Source organism: Belonocnema kinseyi, chromosome 3 (genome assembly GCF_010883055.1).
Source record: "Belonocnema kinseyi isolate 2016_QV_RU_SX_M_011 chromosome 3, B_treatae_v1, whole genome shotgun sequence".
Classification (NCBI taxonomy): Eukaryota; Metazoa; Arthropoda; class Insecta; order Hymenoptera; family Cynipidae; genus Belonocnema; species Belonocnema kinseyi.
In genome coordinates, this window is record NC_046659.1 from 81,803,481 (window position 1) to 81,811,526 (window position 8,046).

At 28.7% G+C, this 8,046-nt stretch overlaps 1 long non-coding RNA gene across 3 annotated transcripts; it reads left to right on the forward strand.

Moving 5' to 3' along the window:
* The first annotated feature begins 1,784 nt into the window (after positions 1 to 1,784).
* LOC117169670 lies at positions 1,785 to 5,791 on the forward strand. 3 transcript variants are annotated; one of them, XR_004466701.1, is made up of 6 exons: positions 1,785 to 1,851; positions 2,104 to 2,284; positions 2,355 to 2,465; positions 2,538 to 2,635; positions 4,889 to 4,994; positions 5,586 to 5,791. It is a non-coding gene; the product is annotated as an uncharacterized LOC117169670 (long non-coding RNA). The 3 variants fall into 3 exon arrangements; XR_004466700.1 differs by having other exon boundaries at positions 1,805 to 1,851; positions 2,099 to 2,284; XR_004466699.1 differs by having other exon boundaries at positions 1,809 to 1,906; positions 2,099 to 2,284.
* Positions 5,792 to 8,046: the final 2,255 nt, after the last annotated feature.

Here is an 8,046-nt window from a genome sequence, read left to right on the forward strand (position 1 = left end):
ATTACAGGAAGTGTTATCATTTATCTTCAGGGATGTTTTACTATCTTTTAAAGATTCAAGCAAGGAAATCGAGATTTCCCAACAATCGAAATCACTGTAGATTTTTGTATTATACTATTAATGTCGTAAATGATTTCACAATGGATTTGGAACATATATCCTGACAGAAGTATTTGTTAAATTTATTTTCATGGTTGCTTTGACATCATTATGAAAAAAGTAAAGCGCTACCTTGACTCTACTTTTTCATGATTTCCTCGTTTTTTAAAATTTTGATGAAAACAATATTTCAATTACCAAACTGATGTTGGTGCATGACGAGCAGATAAGAGATTATTGAAAAAGTGAATAGAGAAAGGTGAAATTTATCAGATGCCTAAATAATTTATGTGTCTTTCAGTTTGAACCCGGAACTTGTAGACATGTTTTGTAATGAAGGTGACGATATATGATGCAACATATGCATATATAAAATATACATAGATACATTCATTGCAAATATACTCATATATTTACGATTTTAACTATGCTGCCTTTATAGTGCTTCAATGAAGTAGAAATATTTACACAATCATCATTAATTAAACAATTCAATTCGTCAATTTTCACATTTTGATAAGTTTCTCCCAATTAGTATTATTATATACAGCCCTGAAAAAATTTATATATTTTCACCAAATAATTTGTACCTTTCTGTTATAGAATTTTAAAAAAATAGTCCATCTTTTTGGGACGAATTTGAAATCTATACATTGAATATAATTGTTAAATATCAACAGTCTTATCGGGACCCGGTTGATACTACACATATCGAATCTACACGTTATATGAACTCAGCACATTACGCGTAAACGTCGAGTCTACACATTTAAGTCTAATCATTCAAGTCTCCAGGCTTAACTATACAACATTTTATAAATGAATTTTTTAAGACTGTACACATTAACTGTACACATTAAAGTGTAACGCCCAAACCATGCACATTAAACTCTGCACACTAACCTCGTAAATAGAAAACCTCGAATATTAAAGTCTACACATAAAAACTCTTCACGTGAAACTCTACACGTTATATACAGCCTAGATATAAATTTTCCCGATAAAAAGGCCTACAAATTAAACTGGGCACATTAATGTGTACACGTTAAACTCTACACGAAGAAACTATGCACATTAAACTCTACATGGTTAATTGTACACTAGGGTGTCTTAAAAACGCTTTTTTAGATGGTAACGATCCCCCCAACTTGACTCCAAATCCGAAAAAATAAATTCCCTAATTTTTTTATTTTTGATTTTAACAGGTGTTGGTTTCAACTTGAAGTTTCTCATGTAAAATGCATGGGGAAAAATCACTTTTTTGAGTTTATGGAATAATTTTTGAGGGCTTAAAAAATGTGACGCGAAAGTATGGGGGCCTGTTGAGAATTATCCAACGAAGAATTTCATGTATCAGGCATATGGGTTTGACATGCCCTAACACATCCCGACAAGTACCTGAAAACTAATCATAAAACAAAAAAATGTCCATTCTTCATGAAATCGACTTTTTCGGCAATGTATTCGGGACTTTCTCACTTAAAGCTATTAGGGCTGACTTCACCAACTGTGGTTAAATCCATGATTAACTAATTATTATTATTTTTTAATTAGCGTTTTAATCATAAATAACTTTTCGCGCGTTCCTTCTATAACTGTGATTCTGATTGGCTGATTTCAAACTTGTATTTGCGCGAAAAATATGCTTTGATTGAACACGAACGTTGTGAGGCGACGTGTTTTTGTTTATCCGCATCGTTTTCAAATAAATGGTCAGGAATTAATTATCGGGTGAAATAGAATATAAGTTTTGTGAGTATAGTGAGAAAAAGTATATTTTTTGTATATGGGGGAAAATTTAGCTGACGTAAGTATAAAATATGTGCAGATACTTACGTATATGTGTCAATTTTCGGCCCTTTTCGAATTTTCTCCTTTCTAACCACAAAGTTGACATTTGTATGGCAGAAAGGGAAAAGGGGGGAAATTTTACAAACCCAAAGAAGCAGATGCTTCCCTTAATAGTTCAATAATATACAAATATTGTGGAAAATAAAAGGACAGATGCTGTTACTACCAAACAAAAAGCTCAAGCTTGGGAGAAAATTTCCCAAGATTTCAACGCGAAGGGAATTTCTCCGGAACATCGTCCCCGCGCCGACATATTGAAAGGTTTGTGTGAAAATCTGAAAATGGAATGTCCGAAAGCATTTGAGCAATTGACGTCAAAAAAATTTTAAAACTGGTAAAGTAAAATTGTAAAATTATTTATTTGCCAGTATACTACTTATTAATCATTATACTAATTTCGACAGGTGGTGGAAGCAATCCTCTAAAAGAAGATCCTCTTGCAATGTAAGTTAAAGTAATAATTGGCAACACGGCTGAGCCAATGGAGAATGCTTTCGACGACGACGCTCTGTCAGGTATTGAATTTTAATTGCTTAGAAATTGGTAGTAATTTTAAATATATAAATGATTTTATTTAATTTTGACAGAAAATAATGACGAGGTGACGGGAAGCTTTGAACGTATTTATGAAGAGATTCAAATTGACGAAAATTCCATTTTTCAATCAACAATCGAAGAATCTGAGGTATATGTTTTATATTTTGAAAGATGAATTTGTATAAAATTGCACTAAATTTTAAAAATAATAATTTAATTTTTGTATACAATTTGCACAAACTTAAATGTTAGTTATCTTAAATATTGTGTAAGACTTGAGAAATCATCGAAATGGGCAAAATCCCTGTGCTCATTTTTGATCTAATCTTTATAACTTTATGTTAGAAAGAACAAAATCCAAAGGCAGGTGGTCTCTGATTTTGATTTTTAATTATGCCTGCTGGGACTTCAAATTTTCATAGGAAAATGCATAGGAAAAAGTGACTTTATGGTATTTTTCGAATAATTTTTCAGTGTTAGGGAAAATTTGACTATAATGACCGATACTGTATTATATAATCTTAGAGTGGTCCAAAATTTCAATTTCCGTGGAAAGAGAATCCGTCAGTTTTTTTTCGAAATTCGAATATTAACACGTGCGACCTGCCCGGTCTAAATTTTTAGGGATTCAAGAGGAGTGTCTACGAAATAAAACTATACTGGTAACATTTATTTCCAACCCATCCTCACCCTGCCCGCAGCGCCACAAATATGACCGAAAAAATAAAAAAACTACATTTGTAATTTTTAGCAATTTCGGTCGTTTTTTTCTTACAAATAATTACTAATGGACAATTTGAATATTTTCCATGATATTTTAAACAAATGTAAATTATTAAAGAAATTATTTATTCCCAAAAAATGTAAAGAATAATTATATTTTCTGATTAAAATGTAATTGTTAGTCATTGGTTTAAGTAGTACATTTTTCTAAAAATATTATGTAATTATTTAAAGAAATGTTTATTGTCTCTTCTAAGAATTTCTAAAAATTAAGCCGGAGATCTCAAGTTTCTTTTCAAATTAGTATCCTATGCGACGTTTTGCTGAATAATTACATAATTTTGATATATTTCTTTTAATTTTTAATAAATTTCTATTTGTTTGAACAATATTTATTTGCTTAAGCCGTTTTTTTCTATAACTAAACAAATTAAATAAAATAGAACACATTCAATTATGTTTCTGATTGTGTAGTGTACAAAAAGAATACACGAACTATTTTTTATTACTTTACACAAATATAATTTCTTTAAATAATTACTTTTCCAAAAATACTTTAAAATCTTAGTTAATTGTATGTGTTTTATTTTTTTAGTTATTGCGAAATAACTGCCTCAGCAAATAAAAATTGTTTGAACAAATAGAAATGTGTCAAACATTAGAAGAAATGTATCAAAATTATGTAATTGTACAACAAAAAGTACCATTGGACACCAATTTGAAAAACGTGAAATCGGTGGTTCAATTTTTAGAAGTTTTAAAAATAGACATAAATAATTATTCAAACATTTAGATAATGTTTCTAGAAAAATATACTCTTCCAAAAAATGACAAAATATTGCATTTAAATCAGAAAATATGATTACTTTTACGTTTGTTGGGAATAAATAGTTTTTTAAATGATTAGCATTTTCAGGGCAATTAAAAATTGTTTAAAAAGTAATGGTTAATATTCAAATTTTCCATTAGTAATTATTTGTATGAAAAAGACGACGGCAATTGCTAAAAAGTAACAATAAAACGTTAAAATGTAGTTCTTTTATTTTTTGGGTCATATTTGGGGCGCTGCAGGGAGGGTAATAGTGAGTTGAAAATAAAAGTTACTAGTACGTTTTTATTTTGCAGATACTTCTCTTCAATCACTAAAAAGTTTGACATGTTTTGATGAAACCTTGGAACATGAGTTGAATTTTTCAAAAATTCGAAATATCCCCAGGTTAATTAAATGGAATTTTGAAGTGCCCGGTGGTACGTGTTAATCTATGAATTTCGAAATATATAATTAAATAATTAAATTTTTAAGAAAATTTAAATTGTTTGAACAATTTATTATTAGTTGAAAAGTGACAGGGTATACTTTAATTACCGATTAATGATCTCTAATTTCAACATTTAAACAGAGTCAATAAACCGCAATTTACGTAAAATTCAGATTTTTCACCTATGGGTTTCTTAACGACCCACAAGAGTAGCTTAAAAATATTTAACCTCAAAATTTATAATTTATTCTTATTCTCTGACGAATTCTGAACAATATACTGAAACATGGAATCATATGTAGCATATCATTGCCTTTAAATATTAGATTTACAAAATACTGACTTTTTCCTATGTTAAATCAATAGGACAATTTATGGCCTTTGCGATACTCCTAAATATTAACCGATTTTACTCAAAGGTGGAGATTGGTTTTCGGCATTCGAACAAAACTGGGAGGCGCTAGCAGAGAAATTCGAAAAGTGAAAAATAAGGGCTACCCTAGTGCGTATTAACTCAAATGACAAGTAAGTATATGTTGGTAGAGAAATAAATAAATGTATATATTCTTGAATTTGATTGCCAGTTAAAAGTATTAAATAAAACAAATTTTCATTAATAATTTCATTAATTTTTGGGGGAAATTTTCATATTATTTTTTCTAATTTAAACAGTTAAAATTATTTGCAAACATTATTTTTATCGAATACATTTTTTAACAATAAAACTTCTTGTTAAGTCAATACCGTTATTAATCTTAACGAATACAGACTTTCAGTAATAATTTTTTATTTTGCAACTTAAAATAAACACATTTACGGCATTTTTTGAAATACAAACCTGTTTTCTCGGAGTTCGATGATTTCCGGAAACGTCGTAAGCACATACGGCCCGTTGCTGCGTTCAGCCGTCCGTGATTTGAGCCAGCTGTTAACGGTCAGTTACGGCTCTTCCTCAAATCACGACCCCCAAAATTTTACAGTTAACAGTGTTTTTCCAAAAGTTTCTAATAATAATTTAAAAAGTTATTAACGATTTTGGAAAATTATTTCAATAATCAAGTTTCTCTTTTTTTACGATTCCAACGATATATAAATTCATTTCTCGATTTTTTTCAGTTAATGGTGATTTCTCAAATCACGGCAGTGTTAAAGGGTTCCTTAAGAGTACTAGACCAAGAAAAGGATCCCGGAGTAAAATGAATGTCTAGTTTTAACTTTGAAATTCCCTGGTGCACTGGCTGATTTTCGTGATTATAATTTCATTTATCATTATAAAATTACGATCATTTATAATTTCATATAATGACAAAGTATGCATTGAGATTAAAATAAAACTATTTGCCATGACTAATTATTATAATTTAAAAAATTGCGCATCGTATCCAAAATAGTTGTTATTTAACATTTGATTATTGCAACTTGTGTCGGTTTTCAATAAACTCAATTTGTTTATTTTTCATGTAATTTTTTACGATTTAAAATAAAAATACGTGCCCTAGTTTAAGGTTGTTCGAAGAAAATATGTAGATATAATTTTGTCAAAAGAATTTGTTTAGAAAAATGTTATTATATTTTGTGTCCTTTTCCTAGTTAAATAAAAGCGTTTAAAAAAGGATGAATTTTCAACAAAAACGTTACAGTTTCTACCAAGAATAATGTTTTAATTCTGAAAGAAAAGAATTTCAATTGAATTGCTGAATTTAACAACGAAAGAGATCATTATCCTAAAGATATAATATAGCTCAATTTTTTACCAAATTATTTAATTAGGAAGAAAACAGTTGAATTTTTAACAAAATATTTTAAAAGTCCACTAAATAATAGAATTTTGAACCAAATATTTGATAGTTGAATTTTTTTCTCGATTTTTTCCTATCCGAATCGATTTTTTTCCTATCCGTCTGGTTTTTAAGATGCGTTGTAATTAACACATAAATACAGTTTGTTTATCTTAGAGAATAAATAAAGCGTTCCAGCGGGGGGGGGGGGGTAGCATTATAGTTAGTACACTGTCATCCTGATTAAGAAGATACATAAGTGACTTTGCAGTTTAGGATTATTATCTTGAATGTCACAATGAAAAATTAGATCTCAGTGACAATGTCACGTATCTTTTGACATTGAACGGCACTATATTTAGCAGCCATTCATCGTATCAGTGGATTTACGAACTCATGGAAAAATTAGATTTCTGTTCTCTATGATTTTTTTCTACCAACAAAAATGAAAAAATCGACTAAAATTCTACTGCTTACATTCGTCGATTTTTTTCATTTTAAACGTAAGTGTTAATATGTTATTAAAATTATTAGGTATCATAAATATGATATACACTTTTTCAAACATGTTTTTTATTTAAACAGCTTATACTTAGAATTGTTAGTTCCTAAAGTGTCTAGATATAACATTAAAGTATTTTTTATACAACTTTGCATCGGATGATGCTTCAATTTGTTGTAATATATTCATACTATTATGAAATCAGAGGTCTGTTTCACATTGAACAATTTAAAAAGTTTTAAACTGAATCCTTGAAAATTAGATTATTTTAAATTTGCGCACAAAAATATTTCAATTCGGAATTATAGGAAAATAATAAACATTCATAATAAGTGCATTATTGTAGATCGAAAAAAATCAATTTGGAATCGACTAAATATCGTTTGGGGTTGGCACGTTCGAATAATGCATTTAAAGAATTTCCAATTTTCGTAATTTAATTATCTTTATCGATGCTAATTTTTCTTTTGGAATCAGGAGATTTTAAGGCTACTAAGCGCTTATCTTCAACACACAATTGACAAGCTTACCAAATATAAGCAGAACTAGAAACCGCATTTTCTGTTAAAAAATTTGTGAAAAGAATTTTGTTAATCAGAACATTTTAGGTCGATCTCTAATCGTAGATTTAAACAAATTTTAATTTAGTTTGCAAATTTTTTAATATCAATTATTGAACTTTTTTAAAATATTTTATCCAACCTTCAATTATTCTGAAGTTAAATAAAAATTAAAGCACTAGCAAAGATAAAAATGAATCAAAAGTAAGAAATTTCTGTTAAATTAACTTTCTGTTAACAAATTTCAACCATTTTGTTAAAAATTTAATAATTTTGTTTGAATATCAAATTATTTTATGAAGTTCTATTTCTGCATAAAAAATTCATTTGTTATGGTAGAGAAGTCTTGTTGAAAATTCTTCTTTCTTAGCTAAAAGTCTAGTTTTTTTGTCGAAAATTTAACTGTCTTCTAATTTACTGGTTATGATTGAAACCATGCAGTGATTCTAAGCCCACCTTAGTCAAAGAAAATTTGTACAGGCCCATATCCTGTGAAGAGGAGTCGTCTTACAGTACGAGTATATAATGTAATCTTGCTGAAGGGCATAAATGATACTTCAGCAGCAAGGGTAACTTATTTATAGACTTCTATTTCACAGAGGTTTTAAAATAAAACTCATAGAACTATTATTAAAAAGTATATCATTTATTATAATTTCAATATTATTTGTTACTTCCATAATGTTAATCAATATTAGGCCTAGTATTAGTGGATTCTTAATCGCAGTAAAAAGACT